The sequence below is a fragment of the Chiloscyllium punctatum genome, chromosome 13 (genome assembly GCF_047496795.1).
Source record: "Chiloscyllium punctatum isolate Juve2018m chromosome 13, sChiPun1.3, whole genome shotgun sequence".
Taxonomy (NCBI): domain Eukaryota; kingdom Metazoa; phylum Chordata; class Chondrichthyes; order Orectolobiformes; family Hemiscylliidae; genus Chiloscyllium; species Chiloscyllium punctatum.
The window spans coordinates 53,839,474-53,852,149 of record NC_092751.1 but is presented as its reverse complement, the minus strand read 5'-3'; positions in this window follow the sequence as shown (position 1 = coordinate 53,852,149).

Sequence of the window (12,676 nt, the reverse complement as noted above, 5' to 3'; positions counted from 1 at the left end):
CTATATCCCTTCCCTCATCAATCAACTTTGTCACCTCTTCAAACAGTTCTATTAAGTTTGTAAGCCATTACCTTCCCTGCAGAAAACCATGCTAACTATCACTGAGAAGTCATTTTATTCCAAATAGGTATATATCCTATCCCTCAGTATCTTCTCCACGAACTTCCCTACCACTGGCGTCAGGCTCACAGGTCTGTAATTTCCTGGATTATTCTTTAAACAAGTAGACACCATTTACAATTCTCCATTCCCCAGGGACCTCAAGTATTCAAGGAAGCTGCAACAACATCTGTTAAAGCCTCAGCTATTTCCTCTCTCGCTTCCCTCAGTAACCTTTGGAAGATCCCATCCAGATCTGGGGACTTGTCCTTCTTGATGTCATTTGGAAATCACAACACTTCCTCCCTCCTTACGCAGACTTGACCAAGAGTAATCAAAGATCTATCACTAACCTCAACATCCACCAAGCCCCTCTCCTTGGTGAATACCAATGCAAAGTACTCATTAAGAATCTCTCCCGATTTCTCTGCCTCCAAGCATATCTTTCCTGCTTTGTCCTTGAGTGGGCCCTTTCTCTAGCTACCCTCTTGCTCGTTATATATGACCAAAAAGCTTTAAGGTTTTCCTTAATCTTGCTCACTAAGGATATCTCATGACCCCTTTTCGCCCTCTTAATTCCTCACTTCAGATTGGTCCTACATTCACAATTTTCTTCCAAGGCTTCCTATGTCTTCATTCACCTAGATATTATGTGCACATTCTATTTCCGTTTAACTAGTCTCACAATATCACTTGTCATCTATGGTTTCCTAAACTTGCCATTTCTATCCATAATTTTCACAGGAACATATATCTCCTGAACAATAATTAACCTCTATTCAAAAGCCTTCCACATATCAAATGCGGATTTCCCTTCAAACAGCTTTTCCCAATACTCGTTCCCCAGCACTTGCCGAATTTTGCTATAGATGGCCTTCCCCCAGTTCAGCACTCTTCCTTTCGGACCACTCTCGTCTTTCTCCATGACTATTTTAAAACTAAAGGAATTGTGATAATTATTCCCAAAGTAATCCACCACTGTAACTTCCAACGCCCTGCGCGGGCTCAGTTCCCAACACCAGGTCTGGCTTGGCCATTTCCCGAGTTGAATTATTTCTACACTGCTCTAGAAAATGCTCCTGGACGGTCCATACAAATTCTGCTCCATCTAGACCTCTAACGCTAAGTGAATCCCAGTCAATGTTGGGAAACTTAAAATCTCCTATCACCACCATCCTGTTGCTCCCACATCTTTCTGTGATCTATATACATATTTGTACCTCGATCAGTGTTGGGAAGCGTGAAGTACAATCCCAGCATTGTTACTGCACCCTTTCTATTCCTGAGCTCTGCCCATATTGTCTCACTGCTCGAATCTTCCATGGTGCACTCCTTCAGCTCAGCTGTGATATCTTCTTTGACCAGTGATGTTTGTCATCCACCCCTTTTACCTTGCTCTCTCCTACGCCTGAAACATTAATGTCCTGGGATATTTAGTTGCCAATCAAGCCATTCCTTAAACCAAGTCTCAGTAACATCTTTAACATTATATTCCCAGGTATTATTCCAAGCCCTAAGTTCATCTGCCTTACCTATTATACTTCTTGCATTAAAACTACAAGTCCCTCTGTGTTCATCCTCTGCTTCATACTTCCTCTTCCCTCAGTCATGCTGATTTCATTATCTAGTTACTTAAGCTTTAGTTACTACCTCCTTACTGTTCACCAAACAGATTGTTTCCCGATCCCCTGCCACATTAGTTTCAACACTTCCCAACAGCTTTAGCAATGCATTCCATCGAACATTGGCTCCACATTGTAGATGTAGACCATCTACCAGATGTAGACCATCCAATTTGTAATATTCCCACCTCCCCCAGAACTGGTCCCAATATCCCAAAAATTGGAACCCCTCCCTCCTGCACCATCTCTTAAGCAACACATTCTTCCTGATTATTCGATCATTCCTACGCTGACTAGTACTTAACACTGGTAGCAATCCTGAGATTACTACCTCCGAGGTCCTACTTTGTTAAGTTGGTTCCTAACTCCGTAAATCTTTCTTGTAGGACCTCAAGCCGACAGCACATTAATGTGGGGAGAGACCATTCAGGCACATAAAGTATGCTATGTTAGACTGATGAATGGACTCTGTAACTCAAAATAATGATGATCTTGTTCATGTTGATCATGTTTTTTTGAATGTCCTGTGCATTGTAACCTGTACGCTTTACTCTGACCAAATTTATTTTTCACCCTATGATCTGTGTGTCCTTGCTTACTGTCATCTGCCTGTACTGCTCACAAATAAAGCTTTCACTGGCCTTAGGCAGATGTGACAATAAATCTAATCAATTAATTATTTCTCACGCTAACAGTGTCTCTTTTAGAAATATGTGATAGTCACTAATCTTCACGTTTCAGCGCAATCATCCTTCTTTGTCTCCTAGCACAACAGATTAAATACTCAGTTCCATCACTGTCTCCTCATGGAGTCATCATCTCATCTATTAGACTGCTAATACTTGCTTGAGTTGTGCCTGTAGTCATGAGATCGTGCCTTACAAAGGAGATCATACCTATTCACAGTGCCCCAAATACTCTCTCATCAAGGCCCTACAAATACTAGAAGGTGGCTTTAGTTGTGCACTTGAATCATATTACAATGAAGGGCAGCATACAATATAAGATGCTCAATACTTACGGCCTTGGATGTGCGATTTTTGGTGACTCATGATCAAGGACATTCAGGTCCTTTTGAAAAACAACACTTCTCAACCTTGTACTATTTAATCAATACAAAATAAGATGCATGCTGTTTATTTCTCACATCTAAATCATTTCTATGCCTTGCGAATTGTTGTGGTTCAAACACCGAAACTTGCAATATCCCATGAGTAACTGCCTTCAGTCCATAAAAGTGCAAGCATTGCTCCCACTGACCAATTCTCAGTCCATGTGGTATATCCTGATCACCCCGTCTGCCACTCACCAATGTGCTCTAACTTACTTTGCTTCACTTGTTTGCAACAATGTAAAAACGTATTCTGCAAATTCAAATACACCAATCCCACTGGTTCTCTCTTGTGGATGTATCAACCAACACAAACTCCACAGGTTTCTTAACGATGATTTTCGGTTTCTAAGTCTAGGCTGACTGTACCAAGTCACATCACGATTTCCCAAGTGTCGAGTTATAAAATTTCTCATAAAAGGTTCTAATATTTTCCTCAGACCTAACATCAAGGTACCTTTTTTTTTGTTTTACCTCCCACGCTGGTTTTAAATATTTAGGATGACAATAACTACTTTCCAGTCTACAGGAACGAGAAATTCCAGAGTCTGAAGAAATTTGTAGGGTAATCAATACTTCTTTCTTGTCGTTACAACATTTAAAAGACATTTGGATAAGTGCATGAATAGGAAAGGTTTGGACGGATTTGGGCCAACCGCGGGTAGGTGGGACTATGTTAGTTTGGAATTGGAATAGTCAGCATGGACTGGTTGGACCGAAGCGTCTGTTTCTGTTCTATATATCTCTATAACTGAATCACTAGCTGCAATGCCACTTCCCTGAAAACTCAGATGGAACTCATTTGGTGCAGTAACTTGCCAACCTTCAATTCAATTAGTGTTTGAGTAAGTTCACTTTATTAATTCTAATCATGTTCTTATTTTCACCAGTCAATCTGTTCCATATTATATGTAGAAGATTTTCAGTACCTTCCATTATGGAGACAGCATGAAGGTATTACCCTCAGCAGCAGGCAGAGATGGATTCCGTCACTGTGTGAATACATCGGAACACTGCAATTGGGAGATGATGGACGTGAAACACACTCCTGCTCAGAAAGTTCCCGAATCAAGACAGTTCAATGAAACTGTCACTTCCTGGTCACTGACAGCACAGTCCTCTCCCTTGTGTGAGGTTAGAAGTTATAGTGAAACTCATTTTAGTATCAAACTGACTTCACACTTTGCACCTGGCATACGTACAGGTCGAGGTAAGAAAAAGGTTTGTGATCAAAATATGAGTAACGAGAAGAGTTGCCAGAAGAGAATTGTAATTGGAAAGGTGTGGATGATAGTTTATTCACAAACAGTGTTGAGGCAGAAGTGAAGTCTTGGGATATTGTGAAGGTGGGAGTGGACAGGTGTTGTGGTAGACGGAATATTGAGATATAAATCAGCTCAGGATAAAATGGGGTAATCGTGGTTATGAACACTTTCGTTTCTCCTCAGATGCTTGTAAGCGAGGGATATGAAATTCATGGGATAGAAATGGAGATTGTGATTAGAAGCGAAGACAATGGTTTGGATATTTGCCAAATATACACGACAGAGAAAACGATGACATTCACAAAGGGGTTGGAGAATTAGTAAATGGGCAGAGATCGACTCACCAGGAACACCAACAATAGCGAAGACGGGATAGTAACCTGCCTGAATAGTCATCATTACACAGCGTCAATCGAGATGTTCTTACTACACTGAGTTCTCCTCCACCACTACAGCTTCCAATATAAAAACTGCTTCTGGGCACAACTGCCCTGAACATACACAAGAAATGTGGATTTCCTTGGATTTTACTCTCACAGCTCTTGCCAGTTCATTCTTTATCGTTTACACAATGCAATTCTACAATCTGTTTGTAAAGATACAAACATCTTATTGCACAATTTGTATGCTTTTTCGTTTTGAGATTTTTTGTAGCCTTAGCGCAAAAGTAAGTGTTCTGTTTAAATTTGTCCTGGTTATTGTGATTCAAGGGTCAGACACAGTACGTATTTTTCATGGGTTAAGAAACAGAAAGGAATAGAAGACAGTGGCTGTGGAGACTGACGACGAGTAAAGTGACATCCCCACCAGTCCCCAATGTCTGCTTAACAGACAGAATAAAATAAAATGCAGTGAAAGAAACAGAGTATTTTCAGAAGAAGGAATGGCAAGTGACAATGTAAACAAAACAGAATCATTTCAAATGGAATGGCTGAACAGTGATTGGTATGTGTGTGTATATATGTGTGTGTGTGTGTGTGTGTGCATGTGTGTGTCTTTATGTGCGTATGTGTGTCTGTGTTTGTGTGCGTGTGTGCCTGTGTGTGTGTCTGCGTGTGTGTGTGTGTGTGCGTGTGTGTCTGTGTGTGCGTGTGTGTTTGTCTGTGTGTGTGCGTGTGTCTGTGTCTGTGGTGTGTGTCTGTGTGTGTATGTCTGTGTGTGTATGTCTGTGTGTGTGTGTCTGTGTGTGTCTGTGTCTGTGTGTGTGTCTGCGTGTGTGTCTGTGTGTGTGCGTGTGTGGCTGTGTGTCTGTAAAAGTCTGTGCGTGTCTGTCTGTGTCTGTGTGTGTGTCTGTATGTGTGCGTGTGTGTCTGTGTGTCTCTAAAAGTCTGTGTGTGTCTGTGTCTGTGTGTGTGTGCGTGTGTGTGCGTGTGTGTCTGTGTGTGTGCAGATAGATAACATTGCTCATATGTGCGCAACATATTCAGAATGAACAAGAGAGACATACTTAACAAACACGATGCATGTGATGTACAAAATTTATAAAATATTAATATGTTATTTACTCTTCAGCTGAGATGTTATGTTCCCCTTCTCTCAACGTACCGTCTGCCTCCTGCACCTTTCTGGCATTCCCTGATCTAATGTTTCATTCTTATCGGATGGATGTTATAAATTCCTGCTTCTGGTGTTCCAACTTGTTTCAGTGAATCGATTTTCTACCAGGAAACATATACTGGGTTCTTTCAACAGTTGGTGCCTGTCATATTGATGGAGATAAACGTTCTGGCATCAAATCCAGGATTTCAACAGATTAATCTGTTGCACATATACTGTACAAAGGACCACAGCACACAGGAAATGTCCAACCAAATACGGAAGCACATCTAATTCTATCAATCATGTAGAATTTCCTATTTTCACATCTCCACATCAATATTCTGTCTCTCTGTCTCTATCTTTCCAATTTGTTAATAAATCCTCCAATCGTTCTTCGTGTCCCATGTCTCAAACCTCCCTCCTTCAGTTTACATCTATTGCTCTCTTTTGGATCAGATGGCTTATAATTGAGTAATGTAACTAAAAAGACATGAGGGTGGCATTCTCCAGAGTTAGTTGGAAGAGGAGCTGAGCACGGGAATATGGTGAAGCAGGAATGACAGGAGTTTCTGGAGATAATTCAGCAGCACGTCAGAAATTCATCCCAAGGAAGAAGATAGATATTCAGCGAAAGACAAGGGAGCCGTGCGTGATAACGAACTCTGGCACAGCATAAAATTAAACGAAAATGCGCACAATGTGGTGAAAATTATTGGGAATCTAGACGATTACAAAGCCTATAAATTCCATCACGAATAACTGAGAACAGCAAATGGGAGGAGATGGTGAAATGTAATATTACGCTTGTTAATCATGGAAAATAACATTCAAAGAGATTTCTAGATATATAACAAGGAAGAAAGAGAGTAAAGAACAAACAGAGAAATTTTGGAAAATGAAGCTTGAATAGTTATGGGAAGCAATGAAACGGCAGAGGAATTGAATACATTGCAACAATCTTCAAGGTGGAAGACACCAGCAAAATGTCAGAACTTAAAGACAGTCAGAGGTAGAGGTGAGTATAGTGACACCAGTAAGGAGAAGGAGCCGGGGAAGGTGAAGTTGGATCAATCAGCGAAACCAGTTGGAGAACACCCCGTAGTTCTAAAGAGATGCCGAAGGTAATTGTGGAGGCATTGCTGGTGAGCTTTCAGGAAATTTTGGAGTGAGAGAGGACTGGTAAATGTAAGGAGAGAGGGACACAGACGACAGGAAATTACAAATGGCTAGGCAAGTTGAAACGTTTGTACAGAAGGACTGAATGAATCCTTAGGTTTATGAATAGATGCGTGGAGTATAAGAACAAGGAAGTTGTGAAGTATATTGGACGTGGTGTGATTAAGCAGCAGCATAACAAGAGTTAAATTTACAATGCTATTGCGAACAGCAGACTTGAAAGTACAATTAAAACAAAGGAAACCAATTGGAAGCAGACAGGAGCATTCGTGACAAGAGACTGTTTCCTTGACCCTGTAGTGAGAATGTTGAGATAAGCTTGTCAGTAAACAGACTAAAATAAAATGTTTAAAAAGCACAATAAAATCGGTTGCTGCGGATATAGCAATACATACGAAGCTGAAAGAGCACAGCAGGTCAGACACCATCCTAGGAACAGGAAAGTCAACGTTTCAGGCTGAAAGACTTCATCAAGATTGGGCTGGGGAAAGGGGAGCCGGGAAGTAAATAGAGGGAGGGACGTGGGGCTGAGGGAAGCTTAGATGGGATGACGATAGGGGATGCAAGTAGGGGGATAATGTGATTGGTCAGTGGGAAGGGTGCAGCGGATATGCGAAGAAGAAGATGGACAGCTTAGGTCAGGTCAGGGAAGGGGAACATGGAATAAGGCTGTGGGTGGAGAGATTTTGAAGCCAGTGAAGTCAATATTGAGACCAGTGAACTGTAAGCTCTCAAGGTGAAAGATCAGGTTGTGTTCCCTAGTTTCTATTTGTCCTCTCTCTGACAGTGGAGGAGGCCAAGGATAGACCTGTCGCTGGATGAGCACAGTGGGGGGTGGGGGGGGGGGGGGATGTGAGCGAGTAATTGAAATGAATGGCAACTGGAATGTAGGGTTGTTTAAAGCGTGCAGAGAGCAGAAGCTCCATGAATATGTCCCTGAATCTCCTTTTGGACTCCCTGATAGAGAGGAGACCACATTGGGAGTTGGAGACATGCTTGGTGGGGCAGGGTCGGGCTCCGTATGGAGCACCAGTGCTCTGAAGATAACAACCAACCCGACTTTCCAGTTACCTTCCATTTTGATTCCCCCTCCAACCCGTCCGGGGACACGCCCATCCTTCGCCTGTCCACTGTTAGAGGAACACCACCTAAGAGTTTACTTTTGGAGTTGACAGCCCAATGGCCTCAATATTGACAGGAGCAACATCAAAATCCCTCCACACGCAGCCTTATCCCATGTCCCTTCTCCCTGACCAGACCGATCTGTCCATCTTCTCACTCACATATCTGCTCCACCCTTCTCACTGACCAATCACAGTAACCTCATACCTGCATGTATACACCACCATCATGCCTACCCTTCGCCCTTCCATATCCCATCACTCCATTTCTGGGCTCCCCTCCCGTTCGCCAGTCCTGACGAAAGGTCCAAGATCAAAATATTGCCTTTCTGCTCCTCTGATTCGGTCTGATCTGCTGTATCGATCCAGCTCCAAGTTTATTAAGTCTAGCCTCCCGCACCTCTACGACTTACTCTCTTCAAGTTGTGGAAGTAGGTAGTCTACATATAAGAAGAAATACATTTGGACGTTTGAAAAGATCGCGAACACTTTCCTCATTTCTTAACAACCCAACACACACCTTCCAGAAGATGCAGCATTTCATTTGTACTCTTTCAATCCAGTCTCCTGTCATTGCTTCTCACAATGCAACCTCCTTTATATTGGGGAGACCAAACAGAGACTGCATTGAGGAACACTCCCACTCTGTCTGTAGGAATAACCCTGACCCTCTCATTGTTTCCCATTTCAATAACCTACCTTGCTCTCATGCTAACATTTCAGTCCTGGGCAGCTTCAATGTTCCAATGAAGCACAACCCAGGCTCGAGTAACACCTCACATTTCACTTTGGAACATTACAGCCTGTAGGAGTTAGTATTCAATTCCATAACTTCCCAGCATGACGCCATTATGGCTTTTGTCAAATCTTCATACATTCCTTCTCTTGGTCTCCCAATGAAGTTGCCCTGTTTGTGAATCGTTTATCTTGCACTCAATTAAGGAACCCAACACTCCCCCCCCCCCCCCCACCCCTTTACATTCTAATGTATACTCATTTCCATAACTAACTTAAAACAAAGACAGTTGTGGTCACTGGAATCAAAATGCTCTTCGACTGATAATTCAGTCACTTGGCCGACCGCTTTTTCTGAGGGGAGGTCTCGTGTTGCATCAGCCTGAGTCACATAGAGCCCTCTCCATCTTGATTTAGGAACCTTTCTGAGAAATATTTAACAAATTCCACACCGTATGGTCCTTTCACACTCTCGGTGACTGAGTCAATCCATGGGAAGTTAAAATATCCATCCAATACTATTCTATTATTTTTATAGGTACCTGCAATCTCACTATGCATTTTCACCTCTCGTACCCGCTAGCTGTTTGGGGGTCTAGAACACCATCCCAGCAGACTGACCATCCCCTTTTTGTTTCTAACTTTTAAAAGTGTGGCCTCATTTGAGGACCGCTTAACAATATTGTCTCTTGGCACTGTTTTACATTCTCCCTAATCAAAAGGACAACCCCCCCCCACCCCTCCCGCCTCGTCACTTACTTGCCCTTCTGTCACGCCTGTAGCTTCTGTATCCTGGAACACTGTGCTGCCAGTCCTGCCCTTCTCTCAGCCATGTGTCTGTTATGGCTATAATATCCCAGTCCCCAGAGCTAATCCATGGTCTGTACCTGTCTGCCTTACCAGTCAGGCCTCGTGCGTTGAAATTAGTGCCCTTTAAACCAGAAGTCATTTCCGAAACTGTGCCCTGGAGGGGAAACTTGCTCTCGATGGCTGATGTATTTTCCCCTGACAAGGTGATGGCCCCTCTCGTATTCAGCGTCTCAACTCCCTGCCAATCTAATTTAAATCCTGCCGAATAACACTAGCAAATCTCCTTCCAGGGATACTGGTGCCCCTCTGCTTCCAGTGCAAACCATCCCCCTGGTACAGGTCAACTTTACCCGAAGAGTTCCCAATGACCTAAGAACTGGAAACCCTGCCCCCTACACCAGCTTCTCGGACGATCTTTCTATTTCTAACCTCACTGGCGCGTGGTCTGGGAGTAATCCGGAGATCATTATCCATTTTTAAACTTCTTACCTAACTCCCTGTACTCATTTCACAGGGGCCTATCCCTTTGTCTACCTCTATCATGTGGGACATTGTGCACAATGACCTCTGGCTGTTCACCCTCACCTTCAGACTGTTCAGTAACCGCTCAGAGTCATCTTTGACCCTAGTACACGGGAGGCAGCACACCATCCTGGGGTCACTTCTGCAGCCACACAGTCTCTTGTCTGTCCCCCTCACAACTGAGTGTCCTATCAGGATTGCGATCATTAGAGAGGATCTGGCAAACAGAGACAAGGAGGAACTCCCTGCAATTGGGTGCATATTAGGAAAATGGAGTATTTTAAAGTGATGCAATGAGAACGCAGGGCCAGTGTGCTCCTTGAAGAGAGAATAGGAAAGGCAGCAAGTCCAGGGAATACTGATCAAGCGATATCGTGAATTCGATAAAGAAAGTACAGTGCAATAAAATCAGGTGAAGCCCTTCACAAGTATACAGAGTGCAAGGGGATTGTATAAAATCAGAGAAAAACAATGGTCATGAAATATATTTGGCAGATACGATTGTGGAAAAGCTACAGGTACTTTATCAGCATCGTGAGAGTAAGAGGATTCCCAGCAAAAGAGGGAGGCCTGTGAGAACCAAAGGGACAATCTGTGCATGGAGCCAGAGGAAGTAGGCGAGGTCTTCAATGAATACTTCTCATCTGTATTCACACGGGTGAAAGATATTAAAGCCGGGGACTTCAGTTGGGACATTGAGGTTCGAGAATATGTTAAGATCGCTCAGGATAACGTATTAAATAGTGTCACAGGCATAAAGTTTGTGAAATCCCCAGTACTCAATGAAATGTATCCCAGGATGCTACTGTAAGGGAGGAGATTTCTGGGAACCGGTCGATATATTTAATACTTTGCTGGCCACAGTTGAAGTGCCGAATGACTGGAGGATAGCTAATGTGGTTCCTTTATTCAAGAAGGGTAGCAGGGATAGGCCAGGTAATTACAGAGCAGATAGTCTGGCACCAGTGGGAAAGAAATTGGGAACAATCCTGAGGGACAGGTTGAATCAATTACTGGAAAGGCAGGGACCTATTAGTAACAATCAGCATGGATTTCGAAGATTAAGATAATGTCTGATGAAATCAGCTGAAATTTCTTTGAAATTACAATTGAAGATATTGATGAGGGCATTGCAGATGTTGTGGTTTACATGGGATTCATTAAGGCCTTTGACAAGGATCCACGTTGAAGGCTGGTCCAAAAGGGAAGAGCCCAAGGGATCCAAGGCAAGTTGGCAATTTGGATCCAAAATTGTTGGAGGGTTGGTTTTCTGATTGAAAGCCTTTGCCCAACGGGTGTACCACAGGGGTCTGTGCAGGAACCATTGCTGTTCCTTAGGACATTTATCACTCGGTTGTGAAAGCAGAAGGTATCATTAGTAGGGTTGCAGATGACATGAAAGGTGAGGGTGCTGTCCACAGTGCGAGGGCTGGTCTCAGGCTGCAGTCTGAAGGTTGAGGCTGGGACAGAATTTCAAGAGAGTCAATTCAATCGACAAGCCAGGCACGAGCACAGCAGGCAATGAGGGAAAACGCATCAATTAATCTGCGTTTACTTTAATGTAAAAGGCCTGACAGTTTATACAGATGAACGCATGGCATGGATGGGAGCATGGGACAGGGATATCACAGGAATGACAGAAACAAAGCTGAGGGAGGGACAGGACAGGACGCTCGATGTTCCCGGGACAGATGCTACAGGAAGGACAGAAGCGGAGGCAAGGAAATAGGGGGATTGGCGTTTTAGGTCAATGAAAACATCACTGCAGCACTTAGAGAAGATATTCCCGGTGATCGCCCAGTGAAGCTGTATTCGTGGAACTGAGAAGTACGGCTGGATGATCAGAAACCAGAGACATAAACACCAATCAGTTTGATGTCAGTGGTGCGAATGTTGTTGGAAGCGATTCCGTGGGATAGGAGTTGCATGCATTTGGAAAGGCAATGATTGATTAGAGATAGTCAGTCAGCATAGCTTTGTGCTTACAAAAGGGTGTCTCTCAAACTTGATAGAGTTTGCTGAAGAGGTGACCAAGGAGATGGATGAAGACAGAGCAGTTCATGTCGTCTATCCTGACTTCAGCAAGGCCTTAGACAGGGTTTAGCGTGGTGCACTGGTTAGTAAGGTTAGATCACATGGGATCAGTGAGAGCAAGCCAAACAAACACAACATGGGCTTGACAGTAGTTGACAGAGGGTAGTGGGAGAGGGTTGTTTTGCAGACTGGGGGCCTCGGACCAGTGGAGTGCCATAAGGATCAGTGCAGGGTCCACACATGTGCATTATTGACATAAACGAGAATATATGAATTTGTGTTAGTAAGTTTGTGGATAGTAAAATACGTGTTATAGTGAGCAATGAATATCGTTATCAAAGGTGATCTTAATCAACTGAGCCAGTGGGTCAAGAAATGAAAGATGGGAGTTGAATTCAGGTGTTGGATTTTGTTAAGATAAAATAGGGAGGACTAATACAATTAATGACAGAGCTCTGGACATTTTTGTCTAACAGAGAGACCAAGGGGTGCAGTTACGCTGTTCCTTGGAAGTGGCATCGCAGGTGGATAGGGCGGGGAAAGTGGATTAGGCAGACTAGCCCTCATGGGTCAGAGCATTGAGGACCTGAGTTGGTACATCATGATATGCCTGCACAAGACATTGCTGGGTCTCCAGATGGA